The sequence below is a fragment of the Elephantulus edwardii genome, unplaced genomic scaffold (genome assembly GCF_000299155.1).
Source record: "Elephantulus edwardii isolate Elephantulus edwardi_28Jun2011 unplaced genomic scaffold, EleEdw1.0 scaffold00003, whole genome shotgun sequence".
NCBI lineage: Eukaryota > Metazoa > Chordata > Mammalia > Macroscelidea > Macroscelididae > Elephantulus > Elephantulus edwardii.
In genome coordinates this window covers 27,737,476-27,762,163 of record NW_006399753.1, presented here as the reverse complement: position 1 = coordinate 27,762,163, position 24,688 = coordinate 27,737,476, and the positions used below count along the sequence as shown (strand labels likewise).

The window sequence follows — 24,688 nt, the reverse complement described above, 5'->3', positions numbered from 1 at the left end:
TGTTGGATAATGTAAATAAATTTTATTAAATCTCCAAAAGTGTTATTAGTTGATGCCAAATTAAATACAGCAAAAAGTGTTTAGTTTACGCAAAAGTGGATCAATATACATTTTAATCACATTATATTACTTCTTAAATGTCTTTTAACAAGTAAGAAAGTAGATTTTTTTTTCAAGTGTAGTATTATTGTAGGCTATAAACCATTTAATCATGCTTGCTAAATGCCACATTGCCAAAGGAACTTGAATTAAAAGAGTTCCCCTTTTGGCCAGGAGATGGAGCTGTCATGCAAGATGCTGCTGCTGTAAGATTTATTTATTTTTTTACTTTTTTTTCCATTTGGCATGCTGTTTTCTATCAGACAGTGGGTACCATCGAGTGAGTGTTGGAACCGAAAGCTAAGGCAGAAGCAGAGAGGATGCTTGCGTCGTCCTTTCCTATTTACCTTCCTCAGCAAGGATAACACACATGTGAGACATTCTGCTTTCTGTTCCAGTGGAAAATCTAAAGAACTGATTTTGAAGCAGTATTATTATTCAACACATCTATGGAGTCTGTGCTACAGTCTACAATTCCCTTTATTTCAGGTAAGTCAACACAATTCTATCTGTGACCTATCAAATGAATTGGGTTTTTATTCTGTGTTAATAATGACTCTTAAAATAAGATACTTGCTTTGTAAACTTGGATACAGATCAAAAAGATTTAAAAAGCTTCAATTCTGACTGTTTTGAATTTTTAAAGCTTCCAAGGATGCAAGGAGCTCCGACTCTGACATGTGTGTGGTGTCTTAATATTTCAGAGGCTTTCCAGCTTGTAGTGTCCATCTGGGGGTTTGTTTATTTCTTTTAAAGGGAAGCACTCCAAGTGAAGGATGATCTTGTTCTCAAAGGGAGATGTGCCTAAATGCAGGGAACAAACTGAAGAGATGTAGTGAAGCAGATGAACGTGGCAGTGGGTCTGCCAAAGCCCAGGGCCGAGCATCCTCACAGCGGCCTTTCAGATACAACAACCTGAGACCAGAGGCCTTTTGAAAAATCCCCACCGGTGATCATGGTACTGGTCTTTTATGCCTTTTCTTTTCTCCTTTTAGAGAAAATACATAAGCAATGTCTCCCATACGAATAGAAGATGTAGTGGTGTGTTTAACAGATTTGGGTTGTGCAGACCCTGACCACACACCCAGTGTGGATGTGAGGAGTAACTGAAAACAAAATAATTGCTGTGACAATGGATTTTTCTTCATTTTTATCATTCCTGTGGTAAATCAACTGTCGCACTTTTAAAAGGTTGATACTGTATAAGGTGCTCACGTTTTAATTCTTTTTGGTCATGTGACATTAGCTGTGCTAAAAAGTGGAATGACTCAGGAGGTGGAAATTTCATGTAACAGCCTTGCTTCCCTCTGCTCCTTCTCATGATTCCCTTGGAATATTTTTTCCTTTGCTGTTAAAAAAAAAAAAAGAGGGAAAAAGAAGAATAGTGGAATTCTGCGTTTAACAGCTACTGGTTGCCATTTAGTTTTTAAAGTATTTTACATTCTTTCTAATGTGGCTGCTCCTAAATGCCTCATTTCCACCCTTCCTGGAAAGAGCTCTGTGTAGACATGATGGTGGTCCCCATGGCAGGCTAGGGAGGTGCTACAGGGTGTTTCTATGGCAGTCATCATTTTTTACAAAGAGCTAGTTTTGCTGTGTCAGAGCTTGTGAAAGCTGGGAGAAAATTATTTTATTCAATGGATCTGACCACTGAGGAGAAAAAAACTCCACAACAAACTGCTCTTTGAACTTGTGGGATCCATAATGAGGTATCAGTTCCACGTGATTCTCGATGCATGACGAATTCCAGAATCACAGATTTTTAGCATGCATAACTTAAAGACCTACAGGTTGTAAGGATGGAGTGGTTTGATCTGTCACCAACTAAATTAGAATGAAATACAGAGCATAGACAGTTTATAATCTTATTTTGTAGCAATTACATCATATACCACAAGTGTGAACTACCTAGATAGTGTATAGTTGGTGTGTTTGAATTATGTGTGTATATTTTCATCTTAATGCATATACATGACAAGAAAGAGGAAAATAGAGGGAGGGATTCTCAATATGTGAAATGTAACTTTTTCTCAATGTGCAAGTTACTAATGAGATGAAGTATATCTATATACTTTATCTCAGGAATTTTTCCAAGGCATCCAAGAAAATTTAAAAGACAACCATTGAGACTTTGTTTCTTAGTCATCTCTTCACAGTTAGATGTAATGTGTTATTCTACTATACTCTGATATTACATATTGCTGTGTACTGTCTCACAATTTTATTCTTCCTCTTTAATAGAACAGGATGATATATAAATATATAGCTTAGTCTACTGACTTAATTATCTTATGTTCTATACTTACTTTCATCTTTTGGGAACAGGTTACACTCTACTTCTTCAATACTTTGAGCATGAATGAGGTTAAAGTCAGATATTTTCACATACAGCTTTTGGCAGTACCATGAATAATACACCAAAAATTGTCCATAGTAGAGATTGAGAAATAAATAGTCCATGTGTCTTATGCAAGAAGTTTAGCTAAAGGTGTTTAGCATGGAAATGTGCATGTACAGTTACTACTGCCAGATTTATAACAGAAATACCACAAGTGAATGACTTTACCAAATATAAATTTATTCTCTCATAGTTTAGGAGGGTAGATGTATGAAACTAGAAAGCTAGCTGTGGAGGAAGACTCTGTGTTGTTGGCTCACACTTTGAGAGAAAAGCCCTCACCTCTTTTCAGCATCTGTAGGCAGAGAATTGCTTGAAGATCATCACATGTCTGTGAATCAGTCTTCTGCTCCTCACACAGTGAGCTGCATCCAGAGGGTCCACTCTATTCTCAGTTCTTCTTTCCTGATGGGGATGAGTTCTGCTCTTTTGGTATCTTTTTATCTATTATAAGGTAAACAGAATTGCAGGCCACAATTCTTCTCCATATCAGAGCTGAACAGAATTAAGGGTGTAACATCATACTTTCAATCCTTTTACAACTGACTGAATTATCACATCATAGAAGATCATTTCATAACTGCCACATTATATAATTATATACCAAAACCTGAGAACGTGTACCACCAAGTTGGTGCATATTTTGGGAAAGATACAATTTAATCCATGACAACAGTCGTAACTGAAAATATTGTAAGTATGAAAATGAGAAATCAAGAAAGCCAAGAAGATAAATAAAACATGTGGATGAGCACCTTTCTTGTAGAAGACTGTGAGGTCTGCTACTCAGAGTAAGCCAAGTCACAATGTGTATGTAAAGCTTAGAATTGACAGAGAAAAAAAGATTTTCAGAGGATGCAAGAATGAAATTAAATGAAATTGAATCTTGAAGAGTTAGTTTGTTATAAGCAAACAGAAAGCTTAGCTTTCCAGGCAGAAAGGTGAGACAAGTACTTGGGAAACTATAGGACATTACATAGGGAACTAAGATGATATCGCTGTTGTTATGTGCCATTGAATTGAGTACAACTCATAGTGATCCTATGAACAATGGGCATGAGCCCTGTCCTATCTTGTGCATTTAATTGAAGCTCAGATGTATTTTGGAAGTAGAATGTGGAGTGAAAATACTCAGATAATTTAGTCAAATTAAAAGGTCTTTTATAATATGTCCAAAATGCTGAACTTCATTATTTAGGTAATGAGAAAAAATAGATTTTTTTAAGTGAAAGAGGCATGTTCAAATTTGCAATTTATAAATAATTTTGTCCAATTATAGAATTATGGATAATAGCCTGTTCTTGGAAGATTATTCTTGTCTGCAATAGAAAATATCTCTTCTATCTAAATTAGTTGATAACCATAAAAGTTATTAGTGTCCTGTGAACTTTATGGAAGAAATAATCTTAAGTAACAAAAAAAGTAAAGCATATTTCCATAAAATTAATCCTTAAACTAGAAGCTAATGAGACTGTTTTATATTAAGTTTATTGTGCTTGCCTTAATCTATTTCTGATCCAGAATGGCCTATTTATAACAGGTTTTATTTAAAACCTAAGTTGAACTAAACTAACATATATCCATCATTCATATTTAATTAGAAGTTGTTTTTTCAGAGTCTGAATTATTCAGGTTCCTTCTATCTTTCTATTCATCCATTTCTTTAGTATTTTCATTTGGATTTTTATGAGAAAAAAACTCATTTAATTACAAAGAAAAACATCTTTATGAAGCTTTCTACCAGAAACTCTTTCCTTAACTCTTCAATTAGAAGTTATAGAGTATCATAAAGTCAGTTTTTCCTAGAAGTGACATCTTGTAAGAAACATTTTTCACCCTCATTAGCTTATGGAAGGTCAATGTACAATGTCGAAGGAGGCCAAGTGAAGAATTCAATCTTTCACTCTGGAGCTATTTGAAATAACTGGCTTCTAAAGTCAGGCAGACTCAGTTCAGTTCAGACTTAGTTGGACAGAAATAACGCTTGCTTGATTCCAGAACTAACTCAACCCTGCTATTGTGAAAACCTTACAAGCCAAAGTAAGAAAGGCAAAGTAAGGCTTATAGGCAGCATAAATGATACATACTCCTGTCCATCTCTTAAGCTGGCTACTGGGTAGTATTTTAGTCTTTCTCCATTCCCTCAGTTTGGCATTCTTCCCTTCTTACTTCTTTCTTTGGGCATCACTTCTTAAATATCTTCATGACTACTCAACTTCGTCTAAACCTATAAATATAGTTGTTGTTGTTGTTGTTGTTGTTGTTGTTATGTGCCATCTAGTCGTTTGCGACTCATAGCGACCCTATGTACAACAGCCCTAAACCAAAAACAATGTTATTGTTGTTTCTATTGTATTATTTTAATAACTAGAAATTGAAGCTAGTAACTATATTTATATATATAGCTTCAATTTCTAGTTATTAAAATAATACAATAGAAACAACAACAACATTGTTTTAAGAAATTCAGGTCATACTCCTGTAGAATGCTTAATCTTTATCTAATGCAGGATAGGGAAAGTTCATATATTGTGTATAGGTCACTATGAACGTTAGTCAATTGATGGCACCTAACAGCAAGTTTGAACCCTGGGCGTATATATGTCTTCATCTTTTGTTGAACAACATGGACAATTTTATTGGTAAGAATCAGATAATCAATGATTTGAAATGGAAATACTGTCTCAAATTAATTCTAGTGTCTTAGGTGGCACCTCTACAGTGCCTGATCATGGAGAATGAAGTTCTCAAGTAAGAGCAATCTTAGGTCATAACTTGCAGCTTTAGGAATTTTCAAGCAAGTATGTTTCATTTTTATTTTAATTCCTTTTTAAAAGTACTTACTTTGCAGATGTAATTTTAACGTAGGTTGTAGAAAGCACAAACATGTCTTAGAAAATATTTTTCTGTTTCCTATTCAAAGTAAATAAGGTAAAATACATACACAAAGGCCTTCTAAGATCAATCTGTTGAAAACTTTTGAGGTCACAATATTTTTAATATCAATTCAAAACTTCTTCCAGATGCTGTCAATAGAAAAGAAAAACATAATTCTTCAAAAACTTTAACTGATTTATAATAATTTTCTCTATTGCTTTTTAAAGTATTTTTATTCAGTGTGCTTTAAACATGCTTGATAGTTGCAGATGAGTTTATTTCAAGGACGAACCAATTTGGAAAGGAAAACTTGAGATTTGGATATAGACTTTCTGTTTAAAATAGAGTACATTTGAGTTTTGGCTACCGCTACTTCACATATTTGTTATGGCTAGAATATAAATTCAGTGAGTGCTGTTAGCCTAAGAGTTGGCATTTTTAGCCATTATAGTTAGGCCCCTCTGGTCTCTAGCTACCTTAAATGTAGGCACATGGTATAGCCCTGTAAATCACCAACAGCTACAGGACTAAGATATGAAAAAGAGTGCTTTCCCCACTGGACAGCAAGATTTGGGTCAAGCAAGATGTGAGGGAGAGTTTGGTGATGGTGGTACAGAGACTGTGACATTGCTGTGAGGAAAATGTAGCAAGGTGAGACCTGAGGCTTCTTGAATTTATGCTGGTCACAGTTAAAGATTTTTGCTGTTCTTGCTGGATGCTTGAAAGAGAAGGGGACTTATAATTACTCTGAGGCAAACCTTGCAGGATGATTTGGATTGGACTGCTGAATTGAAACCAGAATCTAGGCTAATTGAGGATTCATTCCTGGAAGTTGGACTAAAATCTGAACTTATTTTGGATGATATTCTTTGCCCATCCCCAACTCTCCAATTTACCTCCCTCACAAGACTCATTCTCAGTACTACAACTGTACTGTGAGTTTGTTGACAACAAATAAATGAACTTCTTGCTGTTGGTGTGGATATACAGGCACAATGTGTATGGGCAATGGGTTCTTTATCTGCTTTCTTACTGGGGTGGTGAGGGACTGGGTTGTTCTCACTCCCTCTGGTCCTTTTAGAGAGATGCTCATAGCCCTGTGCCCCCATTTCCTGTTTTCTTCTCTTTAGACACAATCTGCCTCTTTTTAACTTCTATTTGTGTCACTAACAAAAAAAGTTTTTACAAAACATTATTTACTAAAAAAAAAAAAAAACCAAACAAAAAAAAAACCCCATTATTTACTTTTGTAAGCAAAATATTATTACTTTTGTGTTAAAAAGTGGGAGAAAAAGCATAACACTTATTATGTTTTGTTGTTATTGTATATGCTTGAGTCAGAACAGGTCTATAGCTGACCCTTTCTCAGGTTTTCAGAGGCAGTAAGTCACAGGGAGATTATCAATCTTTCTCCCACAAAGCAGCTGGTAAAATCAAACTATGTACCTTTGCTTTTACCACATACCATTAGCAATGCTACCTCATAATAGTGGTGTTGTTTTTGTGTGCTGTTGAATAGAATCTATATTGAAGGCTGTTGTCTTTGCTCTTCTGCTGCAAATGCCTCACATCCTCATTTTCAGCCAGCAAGATTGTGTCATTTGCATAATGCAGGTTTTTGATAAGTCTTTCTCCATTGCTGATGCAACATTCTTCTTCATAGAGCCCAGATACATGATTTGCTGAACATACAGATTGAATAGGTATGGAGAAAGGAATACAGCCTTGATATATTCATTTCTTGATTTCTAACTAGGTAATATTCCTGTACTCTGTTAGAATAATAACTTTTTGGCCTACATATAGATTTCATATAAGCATAACTAAGTGTTCTGAAATCCCTGTTCTTCTCAATGTTATCCATAATTTGTTATGATTGACAAAAGCACAGCCCTCGAGAATTGATGGAATACCAATTGATATATTTTAAGAAATCATTATATTTCAGTAGAACTATTAGAGAAGCTCATTGTCTAAAGCAAGCAAGGTTCTGTGGAACAGAGCATAAATTACACATATGCAAGTTCAAACTAAAGTTCGAGAAAATGAGAGCAAATCCACAAGAACCAAAATACAATTTTGAGTCTATACAACTGGATTTAAAAATCATCTCACAATACTAGTGAAGGCAAATCTGACATTTAGTCATTAAAATACAATTCCATATTTTGCTGTTTTAAGAAGCATGAAGTCCAAAGTAGGTATACAAATCTACTCAAATACAAATCTTCAGAATGGGACTAAATCTTTTTCCCGAGAGAATGCCCCATTACCCATTAACAAATTCTCCTTTTAATAATCTTACCTCTAGAGCAAATCTTCGCTTTTAGTACTTTCAGTCAAGAACTTGGGCTGGTACATATTATTTTATGTAACAAATATGGTAGAGTGAAAAAGGAATAACATAGTTACTGTTAAGTATTATGGAAAACAATATATTTACTTGAATATTAATAAAGAAGATTTTTTATCATGTTGTTCTTATGTGTAGTCAAGTTGCTGATGTACATCACATATTTATAATAAGAACAAAATAACATCACATCACATTTTAAAAAAACTGGCTTTAAAAAAAGTGAAATACCAAAAGAAGTAAGCCAGACACCGACAACTGAGATATTATTTTTTCAAAAAAAAATTATTGTTCTTCTTATTTTGGTGAAAGTTCACAAAGAAATTGGTTTTCATTCACATACATCCCTCATCCTAATCCCCAATTCTTTGTAATGTTTGTCCAGTTCCAGACTATTACTTTACACAAATAATTTCTAATTATCCATTTCTTTCACGCATTCCAATTCCGTTTTCACTATCTATCTTTTCTTTTCCTGCTCTTCCTCTACCACATATTGGTCCTATTATTATAACTGTTATTTTAGGCAGTATTTGTTTGTGACTGAGATATTTCACTCAGCATAATGCCTCCCAGACTCATTCATTTCATGTAGTGTTTCACAAGTCCATTGTTTTTCAATGCTGTGTAATGTTCCATGTGTGAATGTGCCATAGCTTCCCTACCCATTTGTTTGTTAATGAGCACTTGGCCTGCTTCCATCTCTTTGCTATTGTTAGTCATGTTACAATTAATATTAGTATCTATATATCTATTTGTGTCACCGCTCTGATTTCTTTGTGGTATATTCCCAGTGGTGGGATGGCTGGGTCAAATGGTAGCTCTATTTTGAACTTTTTTGAGTAAAAGCCAGAATGCCTTTCATGGTGGTAGTAGTCATTTTACACTCCTACCAGCACCAAGAGGTAAATTTAAACAAACAAACAAAAAACCAAAAAACAAACCTATAAGGTTCATCAGAGAAAAAATAGGAACATGTTTAGAAGCCTTAATCTATGGCATGAATACACTTTCAAGTGTAGCTAAAACCCCACAGTCAGTAAAAGATAAAGTAGATAAATGGTCACATGGTCAAAAGACACAGGAGTAAATAGTCAAGAGCACAAACAATAAGTGAGATGCAAATAATAAAGCACAATCAGATACCATCTTACCTCAGCAGCAGTAGCAAAGTTTAACAGAATAGCCAGCAATAAATGTGCAGAGCTTGAAACTCTCATGCACTGCTGCTAGGATTGTAAGATGGTTCAATCACTCTGGGAGGAAGTTTGACATTTCTTCAAAAAGCTGAACATAGAAATCCCATACGATCCAGCTATCCCACTGCTATGTATATACCCTAAGGGAAATAGAACTGAGAGACAAATGGAGATTTGCACACCTATGTTCATAGTGGCATTATTCACAGTAACAAATGAAAACAGTCCAATTGCCTTCAAAACACAAATGGATTGAGAAATTATAGTACATTTACAAAGTAGAACACTATACAGCACTAAGAAGCAGCGATTTTGTAAACCACCATATATAACATGGGATAGTCGAAAAATGATTATGATGAGTGATCTAACTCACTCTCCAAAGGACAAATACTGCACAAGACCATTATTCTAAAAATGGAAGGATAACTAGCAAAATGTGTGTAAAAGTCCAAAAGGGGAAAGTGATGGGAAAAAGAGGGCTGAGTTTGGGGAGGAGGGAAATCAGTAGGATAACACAGATTGGTGGCTGGAGGGGAGAGTGAAGGAATTAGGAAAGATACAATGGGGGTGGGGGGTCTGAAAAGATGGTAATAGTAGGCATAGAGCAATATAGACTAATTTTATGATACACAATGTGTATGAAGGATCCTGTGATACATAATGTGAATACATAAAACAAAAAAGGAATGTGTGAAACACAATGTACATGAACAAAACACAATGTATACAAGTGTTGAATGCAAACCAATATAAAAATTTTAAAATAATAAAAAACAGTGAATGAGACACTCTTAAACTCAAATCTTTGTGTGTGTGTGTGTGTGTGTGTTAAAAATTTTTCCAGGGGAGCTCTGGTGGCCTAGTGGCAAGGAGCTGCAACTACAATCCCTGAGGTGCACGGTTCGAATCCACCAGATGCTCTGCCGGGGAAGGAGGGACAATTTCCTCCTGTACCAGTCAGATCTGATTTGACGGTACACTCACACACACACACACACACACACACACACACACAAAAGTAAAAGAAAAATTCTTTTAAATTTTTCCAATACAAAAAGAAGGTCACAGACAGAAAAAATATTTGGCAATAATGTATCTGATAAATGATTTATAATTAAAATGTACTAAATATTTTAGTACAACAAGAACAAAACCAAACAACTCATTCACAAAATGAACAGAAATGATGAATAGATGCTTCACTAGTTAGAAAGTCAAATGGCCAATAAACATAGGGAAAAATGCTCAAAATAACTGGCTGTTAGAGAGGTGCAGATAATAAAACCAATGAAATGTCATCTCACCCCAGCAATTATACCATTTTTTAGACCAGTTTTACCAGCTCAGACTTACTTTCTTTTCATGTCGCCTACACATTTAGGCCAAACAATTATTGTACAAGGTCTTGGGCCTACACTTGTATATGTTCAATTTCAATGGTCTTAGGATTATGTGGAGTGTTGCCATAAAATATATCATGTAAATTAATATGTAATTTCTTTATCATTTATCTGGTACAACAGGTGTAAATCAAGACTATCCCAGGAAACTGAGATCTATATTAAATACCATTGCATTAAATACTTCACCTCTAGGATGCAAAATAAAAAGTCAGAAGAAGATAGTGTTATGTTTTCCTTTTGATCATTCTCCCCAACATGACCCATGCTATAGATGCCTAAGAGTAAAAAGGTTAAAATATAAAGTAACTCATAGAGTTAGTTTGAGACATAAAGATGATAATAGTCATAGTAAAATAAAAGTAATAATAATATATCAAACATGAGGATTTTCAGTTCTGGAAACTTGGTGGATTGAATGAACATGGTACTCTTTTATTAATACCTAACAATTCTAGATAGAATAGAATAATTTTTCTAAGTACATAGTTAAGCTCACAATAGAATAAGGAAGGCTCCAGGATTCAGAAATAGAGATAACTAAAAATCCAAGTTATAAACATGAAAGCTGGCCCAGGATATGGGGAGTGGGAGGAGGTATATCATATTTAGAAATAGTCCAAATGCCAGGAGGCTTTAGTTTTAAAGTCTGTGCAAGTATGTGAGAGTCTGTGAGTATAATAATATGAATAGTTTTGCATTGAAATTGAAAATTCTTGTATAAAGACTAAAACATCAAAGAGCTTATTACTTCAAAAAATTCATCAAAGGTATATTAGTAATATTTAGCTCAAATTCTCCCAAAACAGACATAAAATGTGGCAGAATAAATAAAAACGCTTTTGTGCCCAATACTGATTTTATAACTCCATTCTCAGATAACAGAATTTTTTCATTTGATCCATACTCTTTTTATTCATGTTTTTAAAAATAATACAACACACTATTTTGCATATTACTACATACACACTACATAATGCTGTTTTATGCATTTTAAAACTTTTATATAAGTGATATTTTACACAAGATAGTCTACGTATCTTTATTTTTCTTTTTATACTCACGTGTTTTAAAAACTGGTCATTCTGGTATATAACAGGACTGTATCACAAAGAATTTGTCATTTTTTATAATGTTGGATATTTTAGTTAATATTACTTTTTGTTACTTTAAATAATTCCACAAAGAACATCTTTGTATATGTTTTTTTCTTCATGCATTTGAACATGAGTTTATGAGGTCAGTGGATTTCAGTTACATTCTATTTGACGGTTTCAACCTTGTGACTGTTGTTCAAACAGTACACATTTCTACTAACAACATTATCATAGATGTAAACTATTTGACAGAAGTGGAGTCATTTTAGTATTTATGAGAAAAGTAAATATAAAGTATCTTAGCGTCTATGTAATGAAGCTTACATAAAAAGAGTTTTTCCATAAACTAGGAAACTTGTATTTCATCAAGACAACAAAAATCTTCATCACTAGGTCAATAGGCAACATAACAATAGGCAGAGAAGAGATTGAAGTTGCCAACATTTCATTTTACCTGGATCCACTATCAACACTTACTGTAGCAGCAGTCAAGAAATCAAAAGACATGTTGCATTGGGGAAATCTACCATCAAGGACTTCTCCAAAGTGCTAAAGAGCAAGGATTTCAAGATTTAAAGACTAAAGTATGTCTGATCCAAATGAGAGTATTTCAATTATTCCTTATGAATGTGAAAGTTGGGCAATGAATAAGAAAGATCAAAGAAGAATCAATTTCCTTAATTTATGGTGCTGACAAAAAAAAAAAAAAAAACAAATTGGTGTTGAAGTATGTGCAATAAAAGTGTCCTTTAAGGCAAAGATGATGAAAATCCTCTCACTTAGTTTGGGCATAATTTCAGGATGAATCATCCCTTGTAAAGAATATCATGGTGAGAAAAGTACAGTGTCAGTGAAAGAAAGGAATATCCTCCGTGAAATAGATTGACACAGTTACCACAACAAACATGAGTGTGACAGACGATGAAGACCACACAGGATAGAACAAGGTTCAGATCTTTGGTTTATAGGGTCACTATGAGTTGTAGTCAACTTGACTACTCCTAAAAACTACAAATGTCAACAAAATGGACTTTAAAAATAAATACAGCTGTATCAAAGCAGAGATCATAAGCAATATGCATAAGCAAGAAGCAGATGTGAGAATGTTAGAGGTTATATGAACTTCAGAAAGAATTCAGTGTGAGTGCAAAAACCCTGAGAAAGGAGAAGGTACATTTGAAAAGAATGTGTGGCTCATCAAGTTTTCATTTTTAGGCCAAGTACAACTGGACGGTCACAGCAGGGTGTAAGTGGTAAATAAATAATCTTATTTGTGTTTTAAAATTACCAGTCTAGTTTGGGTAAATAATAGAATTATAAAGGAGTGTGAACGGAAATTGAGAAATCATTCATGAGACCGTTTAGGAATTCCGGTAAAAGAGAGTGGAAGCTTATCCAAGTTGATGGCAGTGTGTGGACAGAAAGATTTCAGCAGAGTTCAAAGAGTCTTGTGAATAGCAATAAATATGGCTCTGGGTGATATGGTAAAGATTGAAGATCAAACGTTAGTTTTTATCTCAGTATCTCAGTACCTCAATTACAGTAGAAGTCTTTAGTCTCACCTTCCACCACTTCACGAGCAGTCACAAACAGATTGAAAGACTTGAGCTAGATTCCTTAAAAGCCATCCTTAATTGCAGGACTAATTGTAGAGTTTCAGCTTTTTACTATGACTCCTGTGAACTTTAATCACAATATCTATATCTTCATCCTGTCATATTTAAATTTATTTGAATGTGCTCACACCAGAAGAGTTATATACACTCACTAGGATTCATTTAGAAACCACATACAAGGAAACTAAAGGATATAGAAATTATTCAATGTTCTAGATAAATGTATGAGTAAATTTGTTGGTGGATTCTTTTATAAACATATGCTTATGCTATACTCATTATTTTAAAACCCGCGTTATAGCTTTTCTTATAATTAAATTTAATTCTACACAGTCTAGCTCAGGATGGGGCAGGCTTCAGAGCTATTATACAAAGGGTCACTATGAGTCACAGGCAACTTGACAACACATAACAACAATCATTTTATGGCGACATATTGCTCTGTTATAGGTTGTTGTTGCTATTATGTACAATCTAGTCAAAACCAACTCACAGCTTTACCTCCAATAGGTTTTCAGAGACAATAATTTACACAGGAGGTGATTACCCATCTCTCTTCTACAATTAGATTTAAACCATGTACTTTTGGGCTGACAGTGCAACTCCTTGCCATTAATTAACCAGAGCTCAATTATATGAACATATCAAAAAGTATTTAACCAAACTCCTGCTAATTACTTGGTGCTTATTTGTAGTGTCTCACTGTAGTAAATATTTCATAAGGCAGTATGGTAGCCAAAGATGGACAATTTCCTCCTATTTGATTTACAACCTCAGAAACCCAGTGAAGGGTCAGCTATGAGTCAGTTCCAACTTGAAGCTAATGAATCAGCAACTGAGTGTGGCTAGTAACTTCACTCTGTCCATAAATCTCTTCTTCATGCATCCTGTATTCAAAACCGTCTCACTTTATAGTTCATTTTCTCCAAATCCCGGAGTAATGTGGTTTTTGCCCCAAATAGGACTGCAGCCAACTAGTCTTAACAAATTTTATTGCCTATAACTCATTCGAATACACAAGAATGAAAGTTTGACCTTGAGTCTACCCCTCCTGTTTTTAAAGATTATCTCATCAGAAACAGATTTGAGGCCTTGAATGAGAGAAGGCCAGATGAACTGTGGGAGGATATCAAGAATATCATCCATGAAGAATGCAAAAGGTCATTACAAACACAGAGGAAGAATGAAAGATCAAATGGATGTCAGAAGAATCTCTGAGTATTGCACTGGAATGCCAAGAAACTAAAACAAAGAGAAGTTTTTTTCAAAGGGCAGCAGAAGAAGACAAAGCAAATGTACAAAGAGCTAAATGTACAAAGAGCTAAAGTTGGAAAATCAAAAGGGACAAACTCACTCAGCTGAAGAAAATGAGGAACAAATTCAAGCCTCAAGTTGCAATATTTAAGGATACTCTGGGCAGAATGTTGAAGGAAACATCAAAAGAAGATGGAAAGAATACACAGAGTCACTATACCAAAATGAATGAGCTAACACAGAAGAATTTCATGAAACAACATATGATCAAGAGCCTATGATGATGAAGGAGGAAGTTCAGGATGTTCTTAAGGAATTGGCAAAAAAACAAGGCTCCTGGAATTTCCTCTGGAAGCTATGAAATTTGATGTATGTCATTAGCTGTAGAGGGACTTCAGACCTTTATTTCATAGGGTTGCTATGAGTCATGCTTGACTCAAAGGCAATCAATCAACAGCAACAACCTGGAATTGATAGCATACCAACTGATATATTTCAACAGATTCTGCCCTGGAGGCACTCACTATGTTGTGACAAGAAATATGGAGGACAACCATCTGGCCAACTGACTGGAAGAGATCCAAGTTTATTCTCATTTCTACAAAAAGGTGACCTGGCAGAGTGTGGAAATTATTGAATAATATCATTAATATCATATGCAAGCAAGATCCTGCTGAAAATGATCCAAAAAATGATTGGAAAATTTCATCAAGAGAGAACTGCCAGATGTGCAGGTTGCCTTTAGAAGAGGCTATGGAACTAAGGAAATTTTAGACAATCTTAGATGGATCTTAGCTGAAAGCAGAGAATACAAGAGGAATGACTATGTGGATCACAACAAACTGTGGCTGACTTTGAGAAGAATGGGAATCCCAGAACACTTGATTGTACTTAAGGGAAACATAGCTGGGCCAGTGGCAGTCATCAGAACAGAGCAAGGAAATATGGCATGGATCAAAATCAGAAAGGGTGTACACCAGGTATGCATCCTATCTCCACAACTTTTCAAGCTATATACAGGACAGAAATCCAGGAGACTGGGCTCTATGAGGAGGAGTGTAGAATCAGGATTGGAAGAAGACTCATCAACAACCTGTGTTATGCAGATGACACAACCTTGCTTGCTGAAACTGAGGTGGGCTTGAGGCATTTTCTGCAGAATGTCAAGGTATAGACTGAAACTCAACATCCAGAAAACAAAGATTCTCATCACTGTGCCAATTGACAGCATCATGATAGAGAAAAGATTGAGATTGTTAGCAGCTTCAGCTTGCTTGGCTCCACAAACAACACTATTGGTACCAGCAGCAAGGAAATGAAAAGACAAATTTCCTTGGGAAAATCTACTATCAGGGACCTCTCCAGAGTAATGAAAAGCAACGATGTCAGTCTAAATGCTAAGGAGCACCTGATCCAGGCCATGGTTTTTGCAATTACTTGCTATGCATCAGAGAACTGGACAATGACTAAGGATTATAGAACAAGAATTGATACCTTTGAGTGGTGGTGCTGGAGAAGAACACTGAATGTACCATGGACAATTAAGAGAGCAAATAGATCTGTCCTGGAGAGGGTGAAACCAGGTTGCTCCTTGGAGGTGAGGATTTTGAATCACCATCTCACATACTTTGGGCACGTTGCCAGGAAAGACCAGTCCTTGGACAGGGACATCATGCTTGGAAGGGTAGAGGAACATGTGCTAGAGAGGAAGACCCTGGATGAGATATATTGATTCAGTGACTGGGGTAATAACTGTATGTGTGTCAGAAACAATGAAATTAAGTCTAGATGGAGTAGCATTCAGAACTGTTGTACATAGTCTTGCTATGAGTTGGAGTCGACTCAACAGCCCATAACAACATGAACATTTACTGTTCTTTTTCCTTTCATTAAAGAACTACAATCTAGAGTCCTTTCTAAACATCACTCCATATATACTAAATTAAGCTTGTTCTTCTCTTGATTTTTTGTAATTTCCTGGGAAGAACTTTCTTGATTATGTCCAACTCACTTCCTATTTCATGCAAGCAAATGTTCCTCTACTGTTACACAAATCCTAAGTGGGACCTTGATGCTGCCTCTTCTCTCATCATTACTCTCAGTTGACAATTTTATTTCCTATATCACTGGGGAAATTGAAATAAATTTTCCCTCCAAAGTTTCTTCACCACTTATACCTTTTACCAAGTTCTACACCCACATAGCTTGACTTCCCACCTGCTACCTTAACTCAACTGTATCTGCTTCCACCTAAAATAATCCCTGCATCTGTGCACTACATCTTATTCCTTCTTACCTACGCAAAGGCATCACTCCAGAATTTTTTTTCTCTCTCTCCTACATCAGTTATTTTTGCTCTTTACTGTATTAGCATGTAAACATACCATTATTCCTATCTTTTAAAATATCTTTGTGCCCATCAAATACATCTCAATGTTTTCCACTCCTTTGTAAAAATATATCTTTAAAATATTCATTGTCCTTTTCTCCCAATCCTTTACTGATTCATTTTAGTCCTGCTTTCACTCCAACTATTTAACAAAACAGCTCTCAGTAAGCATCTAGAGAACACCTTATTATCACATCCAGTGATTCTTTTTTAATCTTCAACTTACTTGGTAATCCAGTGGTATTGAGCACAGTCATTGCTGACTCTCCCTTACAATGCTTTCTCCCCATGTATTCCAACACAAGAAACTGTCTTGGATCTTTTCACCTGCCACATTGGATGCTGCTATCCAATCATCTCCAACTCATAGCAACCCTATGTTTAACAGATCAAATCCTTGCTCAATCTTCTGCTATCTTTGCATCTCCTTTTTAGGAGATATAAGCCATTGTTGCAGTCATTGAGCCACTCCACCCTCTCCTTTAGGGAGCTCTACTGACCTAGTGGCAAAAAGCTGTGCTGCAGTCCCAAAGGCATGCTGTTTGAGGCCACCAGCGGCTCCGTGGGAGAAGGATGGGCAATCTCCTCCCATGCAATTAACTGCCTCTGAAAATCAACTGGAGGGTCAACTATGGGTTGGTTCGGACTCTACAGTACACAGCAATAACAGCAACAAAAATCTCTTATTTACTGACCCTTTACTCTTCCAAGCGTTTTTCCTTTTCCAAGGATTGGGTACTTGAATTTTTTATGTTTAGTTTTTTGTTTAACTGAAGATACAATTGTCTAACTTCCTAGTTGTGATCTTTAATAGTTGTTGTTATTGTTGTTGTAGAATATCTAGTAGACACTCAAATTGGTGGTGGTGTTGTTGTTAGGTACTACAGAAAAAGAAATAAAGAAAACACAATAGCCACTCAAAAGATTGACTTCTTAGGAAAAAACCTAACCAAAACCACAGAAGGCCTATACAAAGAAAACTACTAAACAGTTCTATAAGAAATCAAAAGAGATTTACATAAATTGAATAACTTAAAGATAGGAAGACTTCAAGTTGTGAAAATGTCAATACTACCAAAACTTATCTACAAATATAAATGCGATCCCAATTCAAATACTATCATCTTCCTTCAAAGAGATGGGAAAAGTAGTCCCCAACTTTATGTAAAAATCAAATGATTAAAGTAGTAGTGAAGAAGGAAAGCTGCAGAGCTATTATACTTCCTAATCTCAAAATATGCCATGTAACCTCAGTAATCCAAGCAGTGTGATACTGATACAGTGACAAATTGTGAAGAAACCAGAAAATGAGACATGCGAGCACAGGACCATGAGCATCTCTCTACTCCAGAGGGAGTGAGAATAGCACAGACCCTCACCACCACAGAGCAGAAAGCACATAAAGAGCCCCTAGCCCAGCCTCTAGAACCACACCAACAGTAGGAGGTTAATTTATTTGTTGTTGACTCAGAGTCAACTGTGTACCACAATTGTGGTACGGAGAATGGAGTTTATTAGGGAAATAAGGTGGACGATTTGGCGGGGGGGGGGGGAAGGGGTCACAGGCGACAAAGAATATCACCCAATGAGAATTCAGGTTTTAGCCTGGCAGTCCCAAGCCACAGTTCTTCAATTAGTCTAGGCTCCAGTTTCAGTTCAGCAACACAAATTAAAGAAGTCTCTGGTTTCTTCAATCTTTCACCAAGGTTTGTCTCAAAACAGTTATATATCAGCTTTTCCTTAATTATCTGGCAAGCACGGCAAAATCTTTAACTGTGGCCTTTTTCTCATGGCTCCTCTAGTTACAATTTACACAGTTTCTCCACCATCATCACCATAGTCTCGCCACCAGTGTCTTGCTTTTACCAGGATCTTGCTCCACTCTCCCTCAACTCTTGCTACTCAGTGTGGGAAGCAGTCTCTCCCTTAGCCTAGTCGCATAGCTGTTTTAACGTGCAAGATCATATGTCTGCCATTAAAGTAGATCAGAGAGGGCTTACTGTAATGGCTTACAAAAGTCAACTTTTAGGCTAACAGAGCATAAATACATACACCTGTGGAATGGAATTGAGAAATCAGAAGTAAATCAATGCACATAAGGACAGCTAGCCTTTAAAAAAATATAAAATTCATTAAATAAGGAAAGGATAGCTTCTTTACTAAATAATACTTGAAAAGTGGATATCTACTTGCAAAAAAGAAATGAAACAAGAACCATATTTCACATTATCTACTATCTTTAATTCTTTAAAGCAAAACAAAACTCTCCAGTGTCTTTTACCTGTCCATATCAATTTTGTTGTAGTTCAAAATTCTGTATATAAATGAATTATCCTCAACAAGATGAATTAACATAGTGATTATAATTACAGACTTGAACATGATAGAGATTGGGAGGATGGAATGCAGGATTAGACAAATTCATCTAGCTGTTATGAGTCAGAGTCCACTTAGCAGTAATTTAACAACAACAACAATAATCTGTATGCTGGTAGTTAACTCTCTTTCTCCTAAGGGGTTTACAGTATTCATCACAACATTAAATAGGTTTTGGCTGTGCAATTTTAAGTCTTTACAGTATCTAAATATTCCTTTTTTAACAACATCACTGACAAATTTCTTGTAGTCTGCATCAAGATCAACTCATTTTATCATCTTTAAAATCTCTTGGTTTAAAATGGTTCAGTGTTAGAAAAGTATATTTCACAATATGTAAAACCTATGTGAAATTAAAATTTAGTGTAAATAAATGAAGGTTTTTTGGAAGACAGAAATAATAATTTCATTATATAACTACCATAGCTGTTTCAATGAAAATACAAGAATTTTAACAGTGGTTGCAGAAATACTATGGCCAACTAATCTTAAAATGTTTGCTAGCAGGACTTGCATCCACTTCCTAAAAAACATACCTCTGGAAACTCTATGAACTTTTATCCTTGGAGAAGGATACCATGCTTGGAAGGGAGGAGAGACAATGCAGGAAAGGAAGACCCTGGATGAGATAAATGAGGATAATTGTAGAGGGGCTTCAGGCATTTTGTTCATAGAGTCTCTATGAGTCATGCTCAATTCAAGGACAATCAACAACAACACAAATGGAACTTTACAGACACTAGTTTGCTGTACATGATATGTAATCATATCACATTACAATTCCAAAGTATAGTTTCCATATCTAAATTTTTTGTTTATGTAATAAGCATATATGTGTGTGTATGTTTGTGTGTATAGATTGTTGTGTGCAGTTTAGTTGGAATCAAAAGATAGCTGACTCTCCAGCACGGTTTCAGAGGCAGTAAATCACACAGGAGGAGATTGTCAAATGCTCATTTTTTTTCCACCACAGAGCAGCTGGTGGATTGGAACTTCATGTCTTTGGAATTACAGTGCAGCTTTTTATCAGTAGGCCACCAAAGCTCCATACATTCATATCTATAGACATATCTATCCATGTATCTATCTATCTATCTATCTATCTATCTATCTATCTATCTATCTATCATCTATCCATCCATCCAACCAACCAACCATCCATATAGCTGTTCTTGTTGTCAATGTGCCATTGAGTCACCTGAAACTCATAGCAACTTTAAGTACAACATCTCTGAAGCCTGCCTTGGCCTGAGCCAGTATCACTGACTCCAACATACCAACCCCCTCTGCCCTAGTTACTTTATCAATACATCTCATCCAGGGTCCTCCTCACCTGTGTTGTCTTTCCTCCCTTCTGAGCATGATATCCTTCTCCAAGGATTGCTTCCTCCTGCCACAAGTCCAAAGTATGTGAGACAGAGCTTCAAAATCCTAGGCTCCAAGGAGAAACTTGGTTTCACTCTCTCCAAGACAGACCTGTTTGGGGTTTTTTTGGCAGTCCATGGTATGTTCAAGACTTTTCATCAGCACCACAACTCAAAGGCATCAATTCTTTTTCTGTCATCCTTAGTTAATGTCCAGCTCTCTGATGAATAGCAAATAATTGTGAAGATCCATGGCCTGGATCATGCACACTTTAGTCTCCGGACTGACATTGTTGGTCTTCAGGACTATTGAGAGGTCCCTGACAGCAGACTTTCCCAAAGAAATTCATCTTTTGAGTTCCTGACTGCTTGTGCCAAGAGTGTTGACTACAGCAACTTGTAATTGTTAACAACCCCAATCTCTTCTCCATCCATCCTGGTGCTACCAATTAGTCCAGTGGTGAGAATCTTTGTCTTCTTGATGTTGAGCTTCAGTCCATATTGAAGACTACAGTCCTTGAGTTTCTACAGCAAGTGTTTCAGATCTGCCTCAATTTTAGCAAGCAAGGTTGTCTCATCTGTGTATGTGTGAGTGTGTGTGTGTGTGTGTGTGTAGCCTACTGTGGCAAGAAGCTGCACGGCAATCCTAATGGCATGAGGCTCAAATCCATCAGCTGCTCTGCAAGAGAAGGATGGCCCATCTCCTCCCATGTAATTAACCGCCTCTGAAAACCTGCTGGAGGGTTGGTTCCAACTTATTAGTATTATAACAACAACAACGTGTGTGTGTGTGTGTGTGTGTGTGTGTGTGTGTGTGTGGGTTGGTTGTAAGGTGCTATTGAGTTACCTGGAACTCATAACCACCCAAGAACAACATATTTGTTTACTGTCTTATGCTTGCCATCCTTATGCTCCAGCCCATTGTAACAGTCACTGCAACAATCCATCTTGAAGATCTTCCTCCCTTTGTCTAACTCTCCACTTTTTCAGCATGATGACTTTTTTCCAAGGACTACACACCCTTCCAATAACATGCCCAAAGTACGAGACAAAGTTTTATGGTCCTTACCACTAAGAAGCATCCTGATTTCATTTCCTCCAAGACAGTTTTGTTTGTTCTTTTGGAAGTTCATGAGATAGTCAGTATTCTTCTCCAGTGGCCAAATTAAAAGATATCACTTCTGTCATCCTTATTAATTATGAAGGAAGCAATTTAAAACACTATGCCTTGAATAAGGTACAGCTTTGTCTTCAAACTGACATTTTAGCTCTTCTGTACTTTGGAGAGGTCCTAGACTAGAGACTTTCACATTGAAATACATTTTTTATTTCCTGTCTACTGGTGTCAATGGTGTTGACTGTGAATCTAAGAAAGATTAAATCACTGGCAATACCTGTCTCTTTTCCATTTATTAAGATGTTTTCTTATTTGCCTGGTAGTGAAGGTCTTTGTTTTCTTGATATTAAGATGTAACTCATATTAAAGGTTGCAGTCTGATCCTCTGCAGAAGGAAGTTCAAGTTCTCCTCATTTTCACAAGCAAGATTGTGTCATCTGCAAAATGTAGGTTGTTGGTGAGTCTTCCTCCAATCTTGATGCCACATCCTCCTTCACACAGTCCAGTTTCTCAAATGATTCCCCTCTCCAAGATATGGATTAAATAGATATGGAGAAAAGATACAGCCCTCACATACACCTTCCCTGATTTTAAACCATGCAGTGCTCCCTTACTCTGACAGTACCATAGCTTTTTGGTCAAGGTATTAGTTTCACAAGAGCACGAGTAAGTAAAAAGAAAGAATTGTAAAACAAATCTAGTCTGTGAATTACAATACTGCAGAACGCCAAGAGCAAAATAATGAATGATCCTGGAAGCCTCAAAAGTGGTTGGAAGGAATGCAGTGTCTCTATACCAAAAAGAACTAGTGGATACAGAAACATTTCAGGAAGTAGCGTATAATCAAGAACCAGTAGTGATGAGGAAGAAGTAAGTTCGGGCTGCACTGGAGGTATTAGCAAAAAGTAAGGCCCCAGAAAGTGAAGGGATAGCAATTGACATATTTCAACAGAGGTAGCCCTAAATGTGCTCACCAACCTGTACTAGCAAATTACGAGGACATCTACCTGGCCAATCAACTGGAAAAGATCCATTCCTTTTCATTGTCTAAACAAATAATCTGGAAGGATGTGGAAATTATCAAACAATATCATTAATATCACATTCAAGTAAGATCTTCTTACTGAAGATCATTCAAAAATGACTAGAACAGTAGTACATCAACAGGGAATTTCCAGATATTCAGGCTGCACTTAAACAAAGACATGGCACCAAGAATATCTTTGCTGATATCCATTGGATCTTGGTTGAAAACAGAGAATACAAGAAAATGTCTATTGTGTTTTATGTGAACTTTGATAGTTGACGATAGTTATAGAAAGGCTTTCAGGCCTTTTGTTCGTAGGGTCACCATGAGTCATGCTCAACTCGATGGCAACCAACAACAAGAACAACAACAAAGGCATTTGACCATGTGGGTTCTAACAAATTATGACTAACATTGAGAGTGTAGGATAATGGGAATCTCAGAACACTTAGTTTTGCTTGTGTGAAACCTTTTCCAATACTTACCTCTAATGACTGTTTATTCCTAATTACAGTGGCAGGTTTTCTTGATAAATGTCAACAGTGAGAACACCTTGATTTTTTAACTTTGATGTAAAATTTATAATACTTCACCTCTGTGGCTTATTTATATCAATATACATACTGATGTAAATTCTATTGATGCCTACTTATTTTAAGATGTATAGTCTGTCCTATAAAGAGGTTTCTTTTTTCTAAGCATAATTTATAATAATTAGCTAATAGATATGAGATTTATTAAATGATGTTTCAGTATCAAAGGATAGTTTACATCAATTTTTTAAACTATTTTAAAGTATACTAGTACAATGTTTTAATATTTCATCATTCTTACATTACTGTCAATATTTTATTGTTGCCATGTTTTTAACTAATTAGCTAATGCACTTTATTTTATTTAAATTTTTATATAATAGGTATTTATGGCATTTTTTATTACCTTAGTTGCAGATTCACACATTGAGAGTGTTCACTTGGTAGTTTTAACATCAAGTTTATATTCTAGAAAAATTTTTGGAGTAATATTTATGAGTCTATGCTTTGAAACAGTTCACATATTGACTGAATGTGTGTGTGTTCTTAGAAATTATAAATATTTATTTCCTAGAAAACATAATAAATGAAATCATACCTTAATATTATTTTGAAATGTTTGTTAAAATTTTTTCAATGATTTTTAGTACTTTCTTTGACCAGATTTACTACTTCTTTACATAAGTTTTAACAATTTTATGTTTACGCAGTGTTATCTATTTCACACAAACTTTTAAAAAACTTACTTGTAAATAACGCCTTTTATTTATTAGAATCATTTTCTCACTTGGTATATTTGTGTTTTCTGTATGAAAGCAAGCTTGCTAGAGATCTCCCTTCCCCTATTTTGTTGACACTCTCAAAGGATCAAAGCCAATTACTCTTTATTTTCTATTTACTGATTGACTCCCATTTTTTAATTATTTTCCTCTATATCGACTTTTTTGCTCTTTTTTATCCTGAAATAAATTATTAGTCATAAGTTCACCTTAGAAAGAGTGAAATCAGACTGCTCCTTGGAGGCAAAGATTCTGAAGCTTCACCTGACATTCTTTGGACATGTTACAAGGAGGGACCAGTCCTTGGAGAGGGACGTAATGCTTGAGAGGGTGGAGGGACAGTCCTGGAGAGGAAGACCCTCAATGAGATGGATTGTTTCAGTGACTGGAATAATAGGGGTAGATATTTCAGAAACAATAAGATTGGCACAGGATAGAGCAGGGTATAGGACTGTTGTGTATGTTGTTGTTGTTATGTGCCGTCGAGTCGTTTGCGACTCATAGCGACCTTATGCACAACAGCCCTAAACCCTGCTCTATCCTGCACCAACCGCACTGCCTCTGACACACCAATCCCGATTACCCCAGTCACCGAATCAATCCATCTCATAGAGGGTCTTCCCCTCCTGCGCTGTCCCTCATCCTCCCAAGCATGATGTCGCTCTCCAAGAACCGGTTCCTCCTGGAAACATGTCCAAAGTATGTCACATGAAGCCCCAGAATCCTTGCCTCCAAGGAGCAGCTTGGTTTAATCCTCTCCAAGATGAATCTGTTTGTTTTCCTGGCAGTCCATGGTACATTCAGTAC

At 35.9% G+C, this 24,688-nt stretch overlaps 1 protein-coding gene across 1 annotated transcript in view; it reads left to right on the top strand.

Moving 5' to 3' along the window:
* The first annotated feature begins 345 nt into the window (after positions 1–345).
* Positions 346–24,688, top strand: part of SCN2A (sodium channel, voltage-gated, type II, alpha subunit) — a 172,805-nt gene continuing 148,462 nt past the window's right edge. The window contains exon 1 of the mRNA XM_006879342.1: positions 346–588. The gene's annotated coding sequence lies outside the window, so the exon portion shown is untranslated. The remainder of the gene's footprint in view (positions 589–24,688) is intronic.